This window comes from Stenella coeruleoalba (assembly GCF_951394435.1).
Source record: "Stenella coeruleoalba genome assembly, chromosome: 4".
NCBI classification, from domain to species: Eukaryota; Metazoa; Chordata; class Mammalia; order Artiodactyla; family Delphinidae; genus Stenella; species Stenella coeruleoalba.
The window spans coordinates 93,346,570-93,365,964 of record NC_137149.1 but is presented as its reverse complement, the minus strand read 5'-3'; the positions used below and the strand labels follow the sequence as shown (position 1 = coordinate 93,365,964).

The window sequence follows — 19,395 nt, the reverse complement described above, 5'->3', positions numbered from 1 at the left end:
TCCAGTCTACCTCCTGAAATCGGTTTCCTGCAATTCTGCCCCGCTTTCAAGTCCTCTTGGCAGCCTTACTTCAGTCTATTTTTGGACGATAGCTGTCATTTATAACTCTGCAGGTTTGTGAATTACAGTGCCCCTGAGCTCCTTTCTTCAACTCGCTTTCTTGTGACCTGGCCGCAACACCGCAGGATGGCTTCAGGCCCTAATCTGGTTCTGGCACGGCACGCTGAGCCTTTGGTTATTTCCTCTTCCTGGTGGGAAATGAGAGTTAAATTTGCCCGTCCAGACACCTCCAGCTAGTCTCTCATTGGTTCTCGCTATTCCTGTTCATCTTCCGCAGAAATTGCAAACTGGGCCAAACAGGAGGTTAAAGGCGCTGACTCTCCAAGTGGGGAGAGTGTTAGTAAAGCGTCTGGAATGTTGCACCCGAGTATCAGGGGAGGAAAACTGAGACATATTTGAACACGTCTCCCGTTCACATGGTTGATCATACTTGGGTTCCACATGCATGTTTTAGCTGAAGGAAGAATACCTTAAACCTGGAGAGTTAAGACCCGTGTAATGGGTACCATGCAATATGACTTCAAAGGGTCTTCATTTGCTCACCGAACCTCTCCAATCCTATCACTGCTGCGTTTATGCCCCTGTACACATGCTTGATTCTCTTTCGGAGACATAGCAATCCATAGGTTTTAAGATACTTACTAGTCAGGTAAATTCTTAGGCGTTTAATATGCGGTGTTGAGTCCATTTCGTTGAGCAAGGAGTAGCTCTTGTCTATTCCATATTTGACTTAAGGAACTTTATCTGTGCTCATTTCAATCTCTGGTTTTATGCAGCACCCCAACTCACCTTTACCCTTAAGCAAGCATAAGTTGGTTTTCTAAATTTGAGACCCTGTTCTGTTCTGTAATTCAGTTCCTGTGTAGCCAAGTTTACATTCCGTGTATTACTGATATCTTATGATGTTTCTTTTTCTGTGTGACTTACTTCAGTTAGAATCATCATACCTGAATCCACTCATTGTGCTGCTAAGGGCCTGATGACACAGATTTCATTGCTGAGTTATATTGCTTTGTAAGTAAATACCACAACTTCTTTATCCATTTTTCACTTTCTGCGATGTTGAACTTGTACTGTAAACGAGGTTCTTGTAAACAGAGCCGTTCCAGACTTTGGGGTGGCTGTGTCTTTTTGATTTTAATTTCCCTAAGCTATAGGACCATAAGTGGAAGTGCCCTAGGTTCTGTTGCTTTGTTTTTTAGATGTTTCAGGAAACACCATACACTTCTCCCGAGTGGTTGTTGGCAATTTACATCCCGCCCATCAGCATAACAAGGCTCCCAGTTCTCCATGGCCTGTCCTGCCTTTCTGGATTTTACACTTTTTTCAGATGGCCCTTTTGACCGGGGGGAAGTGAGACTTCATTGTAGTGCAGATTTCCTTTGCAAGCTTGCTTGGTTGGCCAAAAAGGGCGTATGCGTTTTTTCCTGAATATATTCAGGAAAAAACGCATACGCCCTTTTTGGCCAAGTGCATCATTGTGGACGTTCTGCCTCTTTTCCTATGCTTTCAATGCAATTCCAGTCTACCTCCTGAAATCGGTTTCCTGCAATTCTGCCCCGCTTTCAAGTCCTCTTGGCAGCCTTACTTCAGTCTATTTTTGGACGATAGCTGTCATTTATAACTCTGCAGGTTTGTGAATTACAGTGCCCCTGAGCTCCTTTCTTCAACTCGCTTTCTCTTGAGCTGGCCGCAACACCGCAGGATGGCTTCAGGCCCTAATCTGGTTCCGGTACGGCACGCTGAGCCTTTGGTTATTTCCTCTTCCTGGTGGGAAATGAGAGTTAAATTTGCCCGTCCAGACACCTCCAGCTAGTCTCTCATTGGTTCTCGCTATTCCTGTTCATCTTCCGCAGAAATTGCAAACTGGGCCAAACAGGAGGTTAAAGGCGCTGACTCTCCAAGTCGGGAGAGTGTTAGTAAAGCGTCTGGAATGTTGCACCCGAGTATCAGGGGAGGAAAACTGAGACATATTTGAACACGTCTCCCGTTCACATGGTTGATCATACTTGGGTTCCACATGCATGTTTTAGCTGAAGGAAGAATACCTTAAACCTGGAGAGTTAAGACCCGTGTAATGGGTACCATGCAATATGACTTCAAAGGGTCTTCATTTGCTCACCGAACCTCTCCAATCCTATCACTGCTGCGTTTATGCCCCTGTACACATGCTTGATTCTCTTTCGGAGACATAGCAATCCATAGGTTTTAAGATACTTACTAGTCAGGTAAATTCTTAGGCGTTTAATATGCGGTGTTGAGTCCATTTCGTTGAGCAAGGAGTAGCTCTTGTCTATTCCATATTTGACTTAAGGAACTTTATCTGTGCTCATTTCAATCTCTGGTTTTATGCAGCACCCCAACTCACCTTTACCCTTAAGCAAGCATAAGTTGGTTTTCTAAATTTGAGACCCTGTTCTGTTCTGTAATTCAGTTCCTGTGTAGCCAAGTTTACATTCCGTGTATTACTGATATCTTATGATGTTTCTTTTTCTGTGTGACTTACTTCAGTTAGAATCATCATACCTGAATCCACTCATTGTGCTGCTAAGGGCCTGATGACACAGATTTCATTGCTGAGTGATATTGCTTTGTAAGTAAATACCACAACTTCTTTATCCATTTTTCACTTTCTGCGATGTTGAACTTGTACTGTAAACGAGGTTCTTGTAAACAGAGCCGTTCCAAACTTTGGGGTGGCTGTGTCTTTTTGATTTTAATTTCCCTAAGCTATAGGACCATAAGTGGAAGTGCCCTAGGTTCTGTTGCTTTGTTTTTTAGATGTTTCAGGAAACACCATACACTTCTCCAGAGTGGTTGTTGGCAATTTACATCCCGCCCATCAGCATAACAAGGCTCCCAGTTCTCCATGGCCTGTCCTGCCTTTCTGGATTTTACACTTTTTTCAGATGGCCCTTTTGACCGGGGGGAAGTGAGACTTCATTGTAGTGCAGATTTCCTTTGCAAGCTTGCTTGGTTGGCCAAAAAGGGCGTATGCGTTTTTTCCTGAATATATTCAGGAAAAAACGCATACGCCCTTTTTGGCCAAGTGCATCATTGTGGACGTTCTGCCTCTTTTCCTATGCTTTCAATGCAATTCCAGTCTACCTCCTGAAATCGGTTTCCTGCAATTCTGCCCCGCTTTCAAGTCCTCTTGGCAGCCTTACTTCAGTCTATTTTTGGACGATAGCTGTCATTTATAACTCTGCAGGTTTGTGAATTACAGTGCCCCTGAGCTCCTTTCTTCAACTCGCTTTCTTTTGAGCTGGCCGCAACACCGCAGGATGGCTTCAGGCCCTAATCTGGTTCTGGCCCGGCACGCTGAGCCTTTGGTTATTTCCTCTTCCTGGTGGGAAATGAGAGTTAAATTTGCCCGTCCAGACACCTCCAGCTAGCCTCTCATTGGTTCTCGGTATTCCTGTTCATCTTCCGCAGAAATTGCCAACTGGGCCAAACAAGAGGTTAAAGGGACTGACTCTCCAAGTGGGGAGAGTGTTAGTAAAGCGTCTGGAAAATTGCACCCGAGTACCAGGGGAGGAAAACTGAGACATATTTGAACATGTCTCCCGTTCACATGGTTGATCATACTTGGGTTCCACATGCATGTTTTAGCTGAAGGAAGAATACCTTAAACCTGGAGAGTTGAGACCCGTGTAATGGGTACCATGCAATATGACTTCAAAGGGTCTTCATTTGCTCACCGAACCTCTCCAATCCTATCACTGCTGCGTTTATGCCCCTGTACACATGCTTGATTCTCTTTTGGAGACATAGCAATCCATAGGTTTTAAGATACTTACTAGTCAGGTACATTCTTAGGCGTTTAATATGCGGTGTTGAGTCCATTTCGTTGAGCAAGGAGTAGCTCTTGTCTATTCCATATTTGACTTAAGGAACTTTATCTGTGCTCATTTCAATCTCTGGTTTTATGCAGCACCCCAACTCACCTTTCCCCTTAAGCAAGCATAAGTTGGTTTTCTAAATTTGAGACCCTGTTCTGTTTTGGAATGCAGTTCCTGTGTAGCCAAGTTTACATTCCGTGTATTAGTGATATCTTATGATGTTTCTTTTTCTGTGTGACTTATTTCAGTTAGAATCATCGTACCTGAATCCACTCATTATGCTGCTACGGGCCTGATGACATAGATTTCATTGCTGAGTGATACTGCATTGTACGTAAGTACCACAAGTTCTTTATCCATTTTTCACTTTCTGTGATATTGAACTTGTACGGTAAATGAGGTTCTTGTAAACAGAGGCGTCCCAAACTTTGGGGTGGCTGTGTCTTTTTGATTTTAATTTCCCTAAGCTATAGGACCATAAGTGGCAGTGCCCTAGGCTCTGTTGCTTTGTTTTTTAGATGTTTCAGGAAACACCATACACTTCTCCCGAGTGTCTGTTGGCAATTTACATCCCGCCCATCAGCATAACAAGGCTCCCAGTTCTCCATGGCCTGTCCTGCCTTTCTGGATTTTACACTTTTTTCAGATGGCCCTTTTGACCGGGGGGAAGTGAGACTTCATTGTAGTGCAGATTTCCTTTGCAAGCTTGCTTGGTTGGCCAAAAAGGGCGTATGCGTTTTTTCCTGAATATATTCAGGAAAAAACGCATACGCCCTTTTTGGCCAAGTGCATCATTGTGGACGTTCTGCCTCTTTTCCTATGCTTTCAATGCAATTCCAGTCTACCTCCTGAAATCGGTTTCCTGCAATTCTGCCCCGCTTTCAAGTCCTCTTGGCAGCCTTACTTCAGTCTATTTTTGGACGATAGCTGTCATTTATAACTCTGCAGGTTTGTGAATTACAGTGCCCCTGAGCTCCTTTCTTCAACTCGCTTTCTTGTGACCTGGCCGCAACACCGCAGGATGGCTTCAGGCCCTAATCTGGTTCCGGTACGGCACGCTGAGCCTTTGGTTATTTCCTCTTCCTGGTGGGAAATGAGAGTTAAATTTGCCCGTCCAGACACCTCCAGCTAGTCTCTCATTGGTTCTCGCTATTCCTGTTCATCTTCCGCAGAAATTGCAAACTGGGCCAAACAGGAGGTTAAAGGCGCTGACTCTCCAAGTCGGGAGAGTGTTAGTAAAGCGTCTGGAATGTTGCACCCGAGTATCAGGGGAGGAAAACTGAGACATATTTGAACACGTCTCCCGTTCACATGGTTGATCATACTTGGGTTCCACATGCATGTTTTAGCTGAAGGAAGAATACCTTAAACCTGGAGAGTTAAGACCCGTGTAATGGGTACCATGCAATATGACTTCAAAGGGTCTTCATTTGCTCACCGAACCTCTCCAATCCTATCACTGCTGCGTTTATGCCCCTGTACACATGCTTGATTCTCTTTCGGAGACATAGCAATCCATAGGTTTTAAGATACTTACTAGTCAGGTAAATTCTTAGGCGTTTAATATGCGGTGTTGAGTCCATTTCGTTGAGCAAGGAGTAGCTCTTGTCTATTCCATATTTGACTTAAGGAACTTTATCTGTGCTCATTTCAATCTCTGGTTTTATGCAGCACCCCAACTCACCTTTACCCTTAAGCAAGCATAAGTTGGTTTTCTAAATTTGAGACCCTGTTCTGTTCTGTAATTCAGTTCCTGTGTAGCCAAGTTTACATTCCGTGTATTACTGATATCTTATGATGTTTCTTTTTCTGTGTGACTTACTTCAGTTAGAATCATCATACCTGAATCCACTCATTGTGCTGCTAAGGGCCTGATGACACAGATTTCATTGCTGAGTGATATTGCTTTGTAAGTAAATACCACAACTTCTTTATCCATTTTTCACTTTCTGCGATGTTGAACTTGTACTGTAAACGAGGTTCTTGTAAACAGAGCCGTTCCAGACTTTGGGGTGGCTGTGTCTTTTTGATTTTAATTTCCCTAAGCTATAGGACCATAAGTGGAAGTGCCCTAGGTTCTGTTGCTTTGTTTTTTAGATGTTTCAGGAAACACCATACACTTCTCCCGAGTGGTTGTTGGCAATTTACATCCCGCCCATCAGCATAACAAGGCTCCCAGTTCTCCATGGCCTGTCCTGCCTTTCTGGATTTTACACTTTTTTCAGATGGCCCTTTTGACCGGGGGGAAGTGAGACTTCATTGTAGTGCAGATTTCCTTTGCAAGCTTGCTTGGTTGGCCAAAAAGGGCGTATGCGTTTTTTCCTGAATATATTCAGGAAAAAACGCATACGCCCTTTTTGGCCAAGTGCATCATTGTGGACGTTCTGCCTCTTTTCCTATGCTTTCAATGCAATTCCAGTCTACCTCCTGAAATCGGTTTCCTGCAATTCTGCCCCGCTTTCAAGTCCTCTTGGCAGCCTTACTTCAGTCTATTTTTGGACGATAGCTGTCATTTATAACTCTGCAGGTTTGTGAATTACAGTGCCCCTGAGCTCCTTTCTTCAACTCGCTTTCTCTTGAGCTGGCCGCAACACCGCAGGATGGCTTCAGGCCCTAATCTGGTTCCGGTACGGCACGCTGAGCCTTTGGTTATTTCCTCTTCCTGGTGGGAAATGAGAGTTAAATTTGCCCGTCCAGACACCTCCAGCTAGTCTCTCATTGGTTCTCGCTATTCCTGTTCATCTTCCGCAGAAATTGCAAACTGGGCCAAACAGGAGGTTAAAGGCGCTGACTCTCCAAGTCGGGAGAGTGTTAGTAAAGCGTCTGGAATGTTGCACCCGAGTATCAGGGGAGGAAAACTGAGACATATTTGAACACGTCTCCCGTTCACATGGTTGATCATACTTGGGTTCCACATGCATGTTTTAGCTGAAGGAAGAATACCTTAAACCTGGAGAGTTAAGACCCGTGTAATGGGTACCATGCAATATGACTTCAAAGGGTCTTCATTTGCTCACCGAACCTCTCCAATCCTATCACTGCTGCGTTTATGCCCCTGTACACATGCTTGATTCTCTTTCGGAGACATAGCAATCCATAGGTTTTAAGATACTTACTAGTCAGGTAAATTCTTAGGCGTTTAATATGCGGTGTTGAGTCCATTTCGTTGAGCAAGGAGTAGCTCTTGTCTATTCCATATTTGACTTAAGGAACTTTATCTGTGCTCATTTCAATCTCTGGTTTTATGCAGCACCCCAACTCACCTTTACCCTTAAGCAAGCATAAGTTGGTTTTCTAAATTTGAGACCCTGTTCTGTTCTGTAATTCAGTTCCTGTGTAGCCAAGTTTACATTCCGTGTATTACTGATATCTTATGATGTTTCTTTTTCTGTGTGACTTACTTCAGTTAGAATCATCATACCTGAATCCACTCATTGTGCTGCTAAGGGCCTGATGACACAGATTTCATTGCTGAGTGATATTGCTTTGTAAGTAAATACCACAACTTCTTTATCCATTTTTCACTTTCTGCGATGTTGAACTTGTACTGTAAACGAGGTTCTTGTAAACAGAGCCGTTCCAAACTTTGGGGTGGCTGTGTCTTTTTGATTTTAATTTCCCTAAGCTATAGGACCATAAGTGGAAGTGCCCTAGGTTCTGTTGCTTTGTTTTTTAGATGTTTCAGGAAACACCATACACTTCTCCAGAGTGGTTGTTGGCAATTTACATCCCGCCCATCAGCATAACAAGGCTCCCAGTTCTCCATGGCCTGTCCTGCCTTTCTGGATTTTACACTTTTTTCAGATGGCCCTTTTGACCGGGGGGAAGTGAGACTTCATTGTAGTGCAGATTTCCTTTGCAAGCTTGCTTGGTTGGCCAAAAAGGGCGTATGCGTTTTTTCCTGAATATATTCAGGAAAAAACGCATACGCCCTTTTTGGCCAAGTGCATCATTGTGGACGTTCTGCCTCTTTTCCTATGCTTTCAATGCAATTCCAGTCTACCTCCTGAAATCGGTTTCCTGCAATTCTGCCCCGCTTTCAAGTCCTCTTGGCAGCCTTACTTCAGTCTATTTTTGGACGATAGCTGTCATTTATAACTCTGCAGGTTTGTGAATTACAGTGCCCCTGAGCTCCTTTCTTCAACTCGCTTTCTTTTGAGCTGGCCGCAACACCGCAGGATGGCTTCAGGCCCTAATCTGGTTCCGGTACGGCACGCTGAGCCTTTGGTTATTTCCTCTTCCTGGTGGGAAATGAGAGTTAAATTTGCCCGTCCAGACACCTCCAGCTAGCCTCTCATTGGTTCTCGGTATTCCTGTTCATCTTCCGCAGAAATTGCCAACTGGGCCAAACAAGAGGTTAAAGGGACTGACTCTCCAAGTGGGGAGAGTGTTAGTAAAGCGTCTGGAATGTTGCACCCGAGTATCAGGGGAGGAAAACTGAGACATATTTGAACACGTCTCCCGTTCACATGGTTGATCATACTTGGGTTCCACATGCATGTTTTAGCTGAAGGAAGAATACCTTAAACCTGGAGAGTTGAGACCCGTGTAATGGGTACCATGCAATATGACTTCAAAGGGTCTTCATTTGCTCACCGAACCTCTCCAATCCTATCACTGCTGCGTTTATGCCCCTGTACACATGCTTGATTCTCTTTCGGAGACATAGCAATCCATAGGTTTTAAGATACTTACTAGTCAGGTACATTCTTAGGCGTTTAATATGCGGTGTTGAGTCCATTTCGTTGAGCAAGGAGTAGCTCTTGTCTATTCCATATTTGACTTAAGGAACTTTATCTGTGCTCATTTCAATCTCTGGTTTTATGCAGCACCCCAACTCACCTTTACCCTTAAGCAAGCATAAGTTGGTTTTCTAAATTTGAGACCCTGTTCTGTTCTGTAATTCAGTTCCTGTGTAGCCAAGTTTACATTCCGTGTATTACTGATATCTTATGATGTTTCTTTTTCTGTGTGACTTACTTCAGTTAGAATCATCATACCTGAATCCACTCATTGTGCTGCTAAGGGCCTGATGACACAGATTTCATTGCTGAGTGATATTGCTTTGTAAGTAAATACCACAACTTCTTTATCCATTTTTCACTTTCTGCGATGTTGAACTTGTACTGTAAACGAGGTTCTTGTAAACAGAGCCGTTCCAGACTTTGGGGTGGCTGTGTCTTTTTGATTTTAATTTCCCTAAGCTATAGGACCATAAGTGGAAGTGCCCTAGGTTCTGTTGCTTTGTTTTTTAGATGTTTCAGGAAACACCATACACTTCTCCCGAGTGGTTGTTGGCAATTTACATCCCGCCCATCAGCATAACAAGGCTCCCAGTTCTCCATGGCCTGTCCTGCCTTTCTGGATTTTACACTTTTTTCAGATGGCCCTTTTGACCGGGGGGAAGTGAGACTTCATTGTAGTGCAGATTTCCTTTGCAAGCTTGCTTGGTTGGCCAAAAAGGGCGTATGCGTTTTTTCCTGAATATATTCAGGAAAAAACGCATACGCCCTTTTTGGCCAAGTGCATCATTGTGGACGTTCTGCCTCTTTTCCTATGCTTTCAATGCAATTCCAGTCTACCTCCTGAAATCGGTTTCCTGCAATTCTGCCCCGCTTTCAAGTCCTCTTGGCAGCCTTACTTCAGTCTATTTTTGGACGATAGCTGTCATTTATAACTCTGCAGGTTTGTGAATTACAGTGCCCCTGAGCTCCTTTCTTCAACTCGCTTTCTCTTGAGCTGGCCGCAACACCGCAGGATGGCTTCAGGCCCTAATCTGGTTCCGGTACGGCACGCTGAGCCTTTGGTTATTTCCTCTTCCTGGTGGGAAATGAGAGTTAAATTTGCCCGTCCAGACACCTCCAGCTAGTCTCTCATTGGTTCTCGGTATTCCTGTTCATCTTCCGCAGAAATTGCCAACTGGGCCAAACAGGAGGTTAAAGGGACTGACTCTCCAAGTGGGGAGAGTGTTAGTAAAGCGTCTGGAATATTGCACCCGAGTACCAGGGGAGGAAAACTGAGACATATTTGAACACGTCTCCCGTTCACATGGTTGATCATACTTGGGTTCCACATGCATGTTTTAGCTGAAGGAAGAATACCTTAAACCTGGAGAGTTGAGACCCGTGTAATGGGTACCATGCAATATGACTTCAAAGGGTCTTCATTTGCTCACCGAACCTCTCCAATCCTATCACTGCTGCGTTTATGCCCCTGTACACATGCTTGATTCTCTTTTGGAGACATAGCAATCCATAGGTTTTAAGATACTTACTAGTCAGGTACATTCTTAGGCGTTTAATATGCGGTGTTGAGTCCATTTCGTTGAGCAAGGAGTAGCTCTTGTCTATTCCATATTTGACTTAAGGAACTTTATCTGTGCTCATTTCAATCTCTGGTTTTATGCAGCACCCCAACTCACCTTTCCCCTTAAGCAAGCATAAGTTGGTTTTCTAAATTTGAGACCCTGTTCTGTTTTGGAATGCAGTTCCTGTGTAGCCAAGTTTACATTCCGTGTATTAGTGATATCTTATGATGTTTCTTTTTCTGTGTGACTTATTTCAGTTAGAATCATCGTACCTGAATCCACTCATTATGCTGCTACGGTCCTGATGACATAGATTTCATTGCTGAGTGATACTGCATTGTACGTAAGTACCACAAGTTCTTTATCCATTTTTCACTTTCTGTGATATTGAACTTGTACGGTAAATGAGGTTCTTGTAAACAGAGGCGTCCCAAACTTTGGGGTGGCTGTGTCTTTTTGATTTTAATTTCCCTAAGCTATAGGACCATAAGTGGAAGTGCCCTAGGATCTGTTGCTTTGTTTTTTAGATGTTTCAGGAAACACCATACACTTCTCCCGAGTGTCTGTTGGCAATTTACATCCCGCCCATCAGCATAACAAGGCTCCCAGTTCTCCATGGCCTGTCCTGCCTTTCTGGATTTTACACTTTTTTCAGATGGCCCTTTTGACCGGGGGGAAGTGAGACTTCATTGTAGTGCAGATTTCCTTTGCAAGCTTGCTTGGTTGGCCAAAAAGGGCGTATGCGTTTTTTCCTGAATATATTCAGGAAAAAACGCATACGCCCTTTTTGGCCAAGTGCATCATTGTGGACGTTCTGCCTCTTTTCCTATGCTTTCAATGCAATTCCAGTCTACCTCCTGAAATCGGTTTCCTGCAATTCTGCCCCGCTTTCAAGTCCTCTTGGCAGCCTTACTTCAGTCTATTTTTGGACGATAGCTGTCATTTATAACTCTGCAGGTTTGTGAATTACAGTGCCCCTGAGCTCCTTTCTTCAACTCGCTTTCTTGTGACCTGGCCGCAACACCGCAGGATGGCTTCAGGCCCTAATCTGGTTCCGGCATGGCACGCTGAGCCTTTGGTTATTTCCTCTTCCTGGTGGGAAATGAGAGTTAAATTTGCCCGTCCAGACACCTCCAGCTAGCCTCTCATTGGTTCTCGCTATTCCTGTTCATCTTCCGCAGAAATTGCAAACTGGGCCAAACAGGAGGTTAAAGGCGCTGACTCTCCAAGTGGGGAGAGTGTTAGTAAAGCGTCTGGAATGTTGCACCCGAGTACCAGGGGAGGAAAACTGAGACATATTTGAACACGTCTCCCGTTCACATGGTTGATCATACTCTGGGTTCCACATGCATGTTTTAGCTGAAGGAAGAATACCTTAAACCTGGAGAGTTGAGACCCGTGGAATGGGTGCCATGCAATATGACTTCAAAGGGTCTTCATTTGCTCACCGAACCTCTCCAATCCTATCACTGCTGCGTTTATGCCCCTGTACACACGCTTGATTCTCTTTTGGAGACATAGCAATCCATAGGTTTTAAGATACTTACTATTCAGGTACATTCTTAGGCGTTTAATATGGGGTGTTGAGTCCATTTCGTTGAGCAAGGAGTAGCTCTTGTCTATTCCATATTTGGCTTAAGGAACTTTATCTGTGCTCATTTCAATCTCTGGTTTTATGCAGCACCCCAACTCACCTTTACCCTTAAGCAAGCATAAGTTGGTTTTCTAAATTTGAGACCCTGTTCTGTTCTGTAATTCAGTTCCTGTGTAGCCAAGTTTACATTCCGTGTATTACTGATATCTTATGATGTTTCTTTTTCTGTGTGACTTATTTCAGTTAGAATCATCATACCTGAATCCACTCATTGTGATGCTAAGGGCCTGATGACATAGATTTCATTGCTGAGTGATATTGCTTTGTAAGTAAATACCACAACTTCTTTATCCATTTTTCACTTTCTGCGATGTTGAACTTGTACTGTAAACGAGGTTCTTGTAAACAGAGGCGTCCCAAACTTTGGGGTGGCTGTGTCTTTTTGATTTTAATTTCCCTAAGCTATAGGACCATAAGTGGCAGTGCCCTAGGCTCTGTTGCTTTGTTTTTTAGATGTTTCAGGAAACACCATACACTTCTCCCTAGTGTCTGTTGGCAATTTACATCCCGCCCATCAGCATAACAAGGCTCCCAGTTCTCCATGGCCTGTCCTGCCTTTCTGGATTTTACACTTTTTTCAGATGGCCCTTTTGACCGGGGGGAAGTGAGACTTCATTGTAGTGCAGATTTCCTTTGCAAGCTTGCTTGGTTGGCCAAAAAGGGCGTATGCGTTTTTTCCTGAATATATTCAGGAAAAAACGCATACGCCCTTTTTGGCCAAGTGCATCATTGTGGACGTTCTGCCTCTTTTCCTATGCTTTCAATGCAATTCCAGTCTACCTCCTGAAATCGGTTTCCTGCAATTCTGCCCCGATTTCAAGTCCTCTTGGCAGCCTTACTTCAGTCTATTTTTGGACGATAGCTGTCATTTATAACTCTGCAGGTTTGTGAATTACAGTGCCCCTGAGCTCCTTTCTTCAACTCGCTTTCTTTTGAGCTGGCCGCAACACCGCAGGATGGCTTCAGGCCCTAATCTGGTTCCGGTACGGCACGCTGAGCCTTTGGTTATTTCCTCTTCCTGGTGGGAAATGAGAGTTAAAATTGCCCGTCCAGACACCTCCAGCTAGCCTCTCATTGGTTCTCGCTATTCCTGTTCATCTTCCACAGAAATTGCAAACTGGGCCAAACAGGAGGTTAAAGGCGCTGACTCTCCAAGTCGGGAAAGTGTTAGTAAAGCGTCTGGAATATTGCACCCGAGTACCAGGGGAGGAAAACTGAGACATATTTGAACACGTCTCCCGTTCACATGGTTGATCATACTCTGGGTTCCACATGCATGTTTTAGCTGAAGGAAGAATACCTTAAACCTGGAGAGTTGAGACCCGTGGAATGGGTGCCATGCAATATGACTTCAAAGGGTCTTCATTTGCTCACCGAACCTCTCCAATCCTATCACTGCTGCGTTTATGCCCCTGTACACACGCTTGATTCTCTTTTGGAGACATAGCAATCCATAGGTTTTAAGATACTTACTATTCAGGTACATTCTTAGGCGTTTAATATGGGGTGTTGTGTCCATTTCGTTGAGCAAGGAGTAGCTCTTGTGTATTCCATATTTGGCTTAAGGAACTTTATCTGTGCTCATTTCAATCTCTGGTTTTATGCAGCACCCCAACTCACCTTTACCCTTAAGCAAGCATAAGTTGGTTTTCTAAATTTGAGACCCTGTTCTGTTCTGTAATTCAGTTACTGTGTAGCCAAGTTTACATTCCGTGTATTACTGATATCTTATGATGTTTCTTTTTCTGTGTGACTTATTTCAGTTAGAATCATCATACCTGAATCCACTCATTGTGATGCTAAGGGCCTGATGACATAGATTTCATTGCTGAGTGATATTGCTTTGTAAGTAAATACCACAACTTCTTTATCCATTTTTCACTTTCTGCGATGTTGAACTTGTACTGTAAACGAGGTTCTTGTAAACAGAGGCGTCCCAAACTTTGGGGTGGCTGTGTCTTTTTGATTTTAATTTCCCTAAGCTATAGGACCATAAGTGGCAGTGCCCTAGGCTCTGTTGCTTTGTTTTTTAGATGTTTCAGGAAACACCATACACTTCTCCCTAGTGTCTGTTGGCAATTTACATCCCGCCCATCAGCATAACAAGGCTCCCAGTTCTCCATGGCCTGTCCTGCCTTTCTGGATTTTACACTTTTTTCAGATGGCCCTTTTGACCGGGGGGAAGTGAGACTTCATTGTAGTGCAGATTTCCTTTGCAAGCTTGCTTGGTTGGCCAAAAAGGGCGTATGCGTTTTTTCCTGAATATATTCAGGAAAAAACGCATACGCCCTTTTTGGCCAAGGGCATCATTGTGGACGTTCTGCCTCTTTTCCTATGCTTTCAATGCAATTCCAGTCTACCTCCTGAAATCGGTTTCCTGCAATTCTGCCCCGCTTTCAAGTCCTCTTGGCAGCCTTACTTCAGTCTATTTTTGGACGATAGCTGTCATTTATAACTCTGCAGGTTTGTGAATTACAGTGCCCCTGAGCTCCTTTCTTCAACTCGCTTTCTTTTGAGCTGGCCGCAACACCGCAGGATGGCTTCAGGCCCTAATCTGATTCCGGTACGGCACGCTGAGCCTTTGGTTATTTCCTCTTCCTGGTGGGAAATGAGAGTTAAATTTGCCCGTCCAGACACCTCCAGCTAGCCTCTCATTGGTTCTCGCTATTCCTGTTCATCTTCCGCAGAAATTGCAAACTGGGCCAAACAGGAGGTTAAAGGCGCTGACTCTCCAAGTGGGGAGAGTGTTAGTAAAGCGTCTGGAATGTTGCACCTGAGTACCAGGGGAGGAAAACTGAGACATATTTGAACACGTCTCCCGTTCACATGGTTGATCATACTTGGGTTCCACATGCATGTTTTAGCTGAAGGAAGAATACCTTAAACCTGGAGAGTTAAGACCCGTGTAATGGGTACCATGCAATATGACTTCAAAGGGTCTTCATTTGCTCACCGAACCTCTCCAATCCTATCACTGCTGCGTTTATGCCCCTGTACACATGCTTGATACTCTTTTGGAGACATAGCAATCCATAGGTTTTACGATACTTACTAGTCAGGTACATTCTTAGGCGTTTAATATGCGGTGTTGAGTCCATTTCGTTGAGCAAGGAGTAGCTCTTGTCTATTCCATATTTGACTTAAGGAACTTTATCTGTGCTCATTTCAATCTCTGGTTTTATGCAGCACCCCAACTCACCTTTACCCTTAAGCAAGCATAAGTTGGTTTTCTAAATTTGAGACACTGTTCTGTTCTGTAATTCAGTTCCTGTGTAGCCATGTTTACATTCCGTGTATTACTGATATCTTATGATGTTTCTTTTTCTGTGTGACTTATTTCAGTTAGAATCATCATACCTGAATCCACTCATTGTGATGCTAAGGGCCTGATGACATAGATTTCATTGCTGAGTGATATTGCTTTGTAAGTAAATACCACAAGTTCTTTATCCATTTTTCACTTTCTGCGATGTTGAACTTGTACTGTAAACGAGGTTCTTGTAAACAGAGGCGTCCCAAATTTTGGGGTGGCTGTGTCTTTTTGATTTTAATTTCCCTAAGCTATAGGACCATAAGTGGCAGTGCCCTAGGCTCTGTTGCTTTGTTTTTTAGATGTTTCAGGAAACACCATACACTTCTCCCGAGTGTCTGTTGGCAATTTACATCCCGCCCATCAGCATAACAAGGCTCCCAGTTCTCCATGGCCTGTCCTGCCTTTCTGGATTTTACACTTTTTTCAGATGGCCCTTTTGACCGGGGGGAAGTGAGACTTCATTGTAGTGCAGATTTCCTTTGCAAGCTTGCTTGGTTGGCCAAAAAGGGCGTATGCGTTTTTTCCTGAATATATTCAGGAAAAAACGCATACGCCCTTTTTGGCCAAGTGCATCATTGTGGACGTTCTGCCTCTTTTCCTATGCTTTCAATGCAATTCCAGTCTACCTCCTGAAATCGGTTTCCTGCAATTCTGCCCCGCTTTCAAGTCCTCTTGGAAGCCTTACTTCAGTCTATTTTTGGACGATAGCTGTCATTTATATCTCTGCAGGTTTGTGAATTACAGTGCCCCTGAGCTCCTTTCTTCAACTCGCTTTCTTGTGACCTGGCCGCAACACCGCAGGATGGCTTCAGGCCCTAATCTGCTCCCGGCACGGCACGCTGAGCCTTTGGTTAATTCCTCTTCCTGGTGGGAAATGAGAGTTAAATTTGCCCGTCCAGACACCTCCAGCTAGCCTCTCATTGGTTCTCGCTATTCCTGTTCATCTTCCGCAGAAATTGCAAACTGGGCCAAACAGGAGGTTAAAGGACTGACTCTCCAAGTGGGGAGAGTGTTAGTAAAGCGTCTGGAATGTTGCACCCGAGTACCAGGGGAGGAAAACTGAGACATATTTGAACACGTCTCCCGATCACATGGTTGATCATACTCTAGGTTCCACATGCATGTTTTAGCTGAAGGAAGAATACCTTAAACCTGGGTAGTTGAAACCCGTGGAATGGGTACCATGCAATATGACTTCAAAGGGTCTTCATTTGCTCACCGAACCTCTCCAATCCTATCACTGCTGCGTTTATGCCCCTGTACACATGCTTGATTCTCTTTCGGAGACATAGCAATCTATAGGTTTTACGATACTTACTAGTCAGGTACATTCTTAGGCGTTTAATATGCGGTGTTGAGTCCATTTCATTGAGCAAGGAGTAGCTCTTGTCTATTCCATATATGGCTTAAGGAACTTTATCTGTGCTCATTTCAATCTCTGGTTTTATGCAGCACCCCAACTCACCTTTACCCTTAAGCAAGCATAAGTTGGTTTTCTAAATTTGAGACCCTGTTCTGTTCTGTAATTCAGTTCCTGTGTAGCCAAGTTTACATTCCGTGTATTACTGATATCTTATGATGTTTCTTTTTCTGTGTGACTTACTTCAGTTAGAATCATCATACCTGAATCCACTCATTGTGCTGCTAAGGGCCTGATGACACAGATTTCATTGCTGAGTGATATTGCTTTGTAAGTACATACCACAACTTCTTTATCCATTTTTCACTTTCTGCGATGTTGAACTTGTACTGTAAACGAGGTTCTTGTAAACAGAGCCGTTCCAAACTTTGGGGTGGCTGTGTCTTTTTGATTTTAATTTCCCTAAGCTATAGGACCATAAGTGGAAGTGCCCTAGGTTCTGTTGCTTTGTTTTTTAGATGTTTCAAGAAACACCATACACTTCTCCCGAGTGGTTGTTGGCAATTTACATCCCGCCCATCAGCATAACAAGGCTCCCAGTTCTCCATGGCCTGTCCTGCCTTTCTGGATTTTACACTTTTTTCAGATGGCCCTTTTGACCGGGGGGAAGTGAGACTTCATTGTAGTGCAGATTTCCTTTGCAAGCTTGCTTGGTTGGCCAAAAAGGGCGTATGCGTTTTTTCCTGAATATATTCAGGAAAAAACGCATACGCCCTTTTTGGCCAAGTGCATCATTGTGGACGTTCTGCCTCTTTTCCTATGCTTTCAATGCAATTCCAGTCTACCTCCTGAAATCGGTTTCCTGCAATTCTGCCCCGCTTTCAAGTCCTCTTGGCAGCCTTACTTCAGTCTATTTTTGGACGATAGCTGTCATTTATAACTCTGCAGGTTTGTGAATTACAGTGCCCCTGAGCTCCTTTCTTCAACTCGCTTTCTTTTGAGCTGGCCGCAACACCGCAGGATGGCTTCAGGCCCTAATCTGATTCCGGTACGGCACGCTGAGCCTTTGGTTATTTCCTCTTCCTGGTGGGAAATGAGAGTTAAATTTGCCCGTCCAGACACCTCCAGCTAGCCTCTCATTGGTTCTCGCTATTCCTGTTCATCTTCCGCAGAAATTGCAAACTGGGCCAAACAGGAGGTTAAAGGCGCTGACTCTCCAAGTGGGGAGAGTGTTAGTAAAGCGTCTGGAATATTGCACCCGAGTACCAGGGGAGGAAAACTGAGACATATTGAACACGTCTCCCGTTCACATGGTTGATCATACTTGGGTTCCACATGCATGTTTTAGCTGAAGGAAGAATACCTTAAACCTGGAGAGTTGAGACCCGTGTAATGGGTACCATGCAATATGACTTCAAATGGTCTTCATTTGCTCACCGAACCTCTCCAATCCTATCACTGCTGCGTTTATGCCCCTGGACACATGCTTGATTCTCTTTTGGAGACTTAGCAATCCATAGGTTTTAAGATACTTACTAGTTAGGTACATTCTTAGGCGTTTAATATGCGGTGTTGAGTCCATTTCGTTGAGCAAGGAGTAGCTCTTGTCTATTCCATATTTGACTTAAGGAACTTTATCTGTGCTCATTTCAATCTCTGGTTTTATGCAGCACCCCAACTCACCTTTACCCTTAAGCAAGCATAAGTTGGTTTTCTAAATTTGAGACCCTGTTCTGTTCTGTAATTCAGTTCCTGTGTAGCCAAGTTTACATTCCGTGTATTACTGATATCTTATGATGTTTCTTTTTCTGTGTGACTTATTTCAGTTAGAATCATCATACCTGAATCCACTCATTGTGATGCTAAGGGCCTGATGACATAGATTTGATTGCTGAGTGATATTGCTTTGTAAGTAAATACCACAACTTCTTTATCCATTTTTCACTTTCTGCGATGTTGAACTTGTACTGTAAACGAGGTTCTTGTAAACAGAGGCGTCCCAAACTTTGGGGTGGCTGTGTCTTTTTGATTTTAATTTCCCTAAGCTATAGGACCATAAGTGGCAGTGCCCTAGGCTCTGTTGCTTTGTTTTTTAGATGTTTCAGGAAACACCATACACTTCTCCTGAGTGTCTGTTGGCAATTTACATCCCGCCCATCAGCATAACAAGGCTCCCAGTTCTCCATGGCCTGTCCTGCCTTTCTGGATTTTACACTTTTTTCAGATGGCCCTTTTGACCGGGGGGAAGTGAGACTTCATTGTAGTGCAGATTTCCTTTGCAAGCTTGCTTGGTTGGCCAAAAAGGGCGTATGCGTTTTTTCCTGAATATATTCAGGAAAAAACGCATACGCCCTTTTTGGCCAAGTGCATCATTGTGGACGTTCTGCCTCTTTTCCTATGCTTTCAATGCAATTCCAGTCTACCTCCTGAAATCGGTTTCCTGCAATTCTGCCCCGCTTTCAAGTCCTCTTGGCAGCCTTACTTCAGTCTATTTTTGGACGATAGCTGTCATTTATAACTCTGCAGGTTTGTGAATTACAGTGCCCCTGAGCTCCTTTCTTCAACTCGCTTTCTTGTGACCTGGCCGCAACACCGCAGGATGGCTTCAGGCCCTAATCTGGTTCCGGCACGGCACGCTGAGCCTTTGGTTAATTCCTCTTCGTGGTGGGAAATGAGAGTTAAATTTGCCCGTCCAGACACCTCCAGCTAGCCTCTCATTGGTTCTCGCTATTCCTGTTCATCTTCCGCAGAAATTGCAAACTGGGCCAAACAGGAGGTTAAAGGGACTGACTCTCCAAGTGGGGAGAGTGTTAGTAAAGCGTCTGGAATGTTGCACCCGAGTACCAGGGGAGGAAAACT

At 44.0% G+C, this 19,395-nt stretch overlaps 1 long non-coding RNA gene across 2 annotated transcripts in view; it reads left to right on the top strand.

Moving 5' to 3' along the window:
• The first annotated feature begins 1,025 nt into the window (after positions 1-1,025).
• LOC307185418 overlaps positions 1,026-19,395 on the top strand; it is a 1,072,281-nt gene continuing 1,053,911 nt past the window's right edge. Inside the window, exon 1 of one of the 2 annotated variants that reach the window (XR_013828052.1) lies at positions 1,026-1,074. This is a non-coding gene — a long non-coding RNA (uncharacterized lncRNA). Of the gene's footprint in view, positions 1,075-18,425; positions 18,445-19,395 lie in introns of those variants that run through there. The other variant, XR_013828050.1, reaches the window with a different exon arrangement.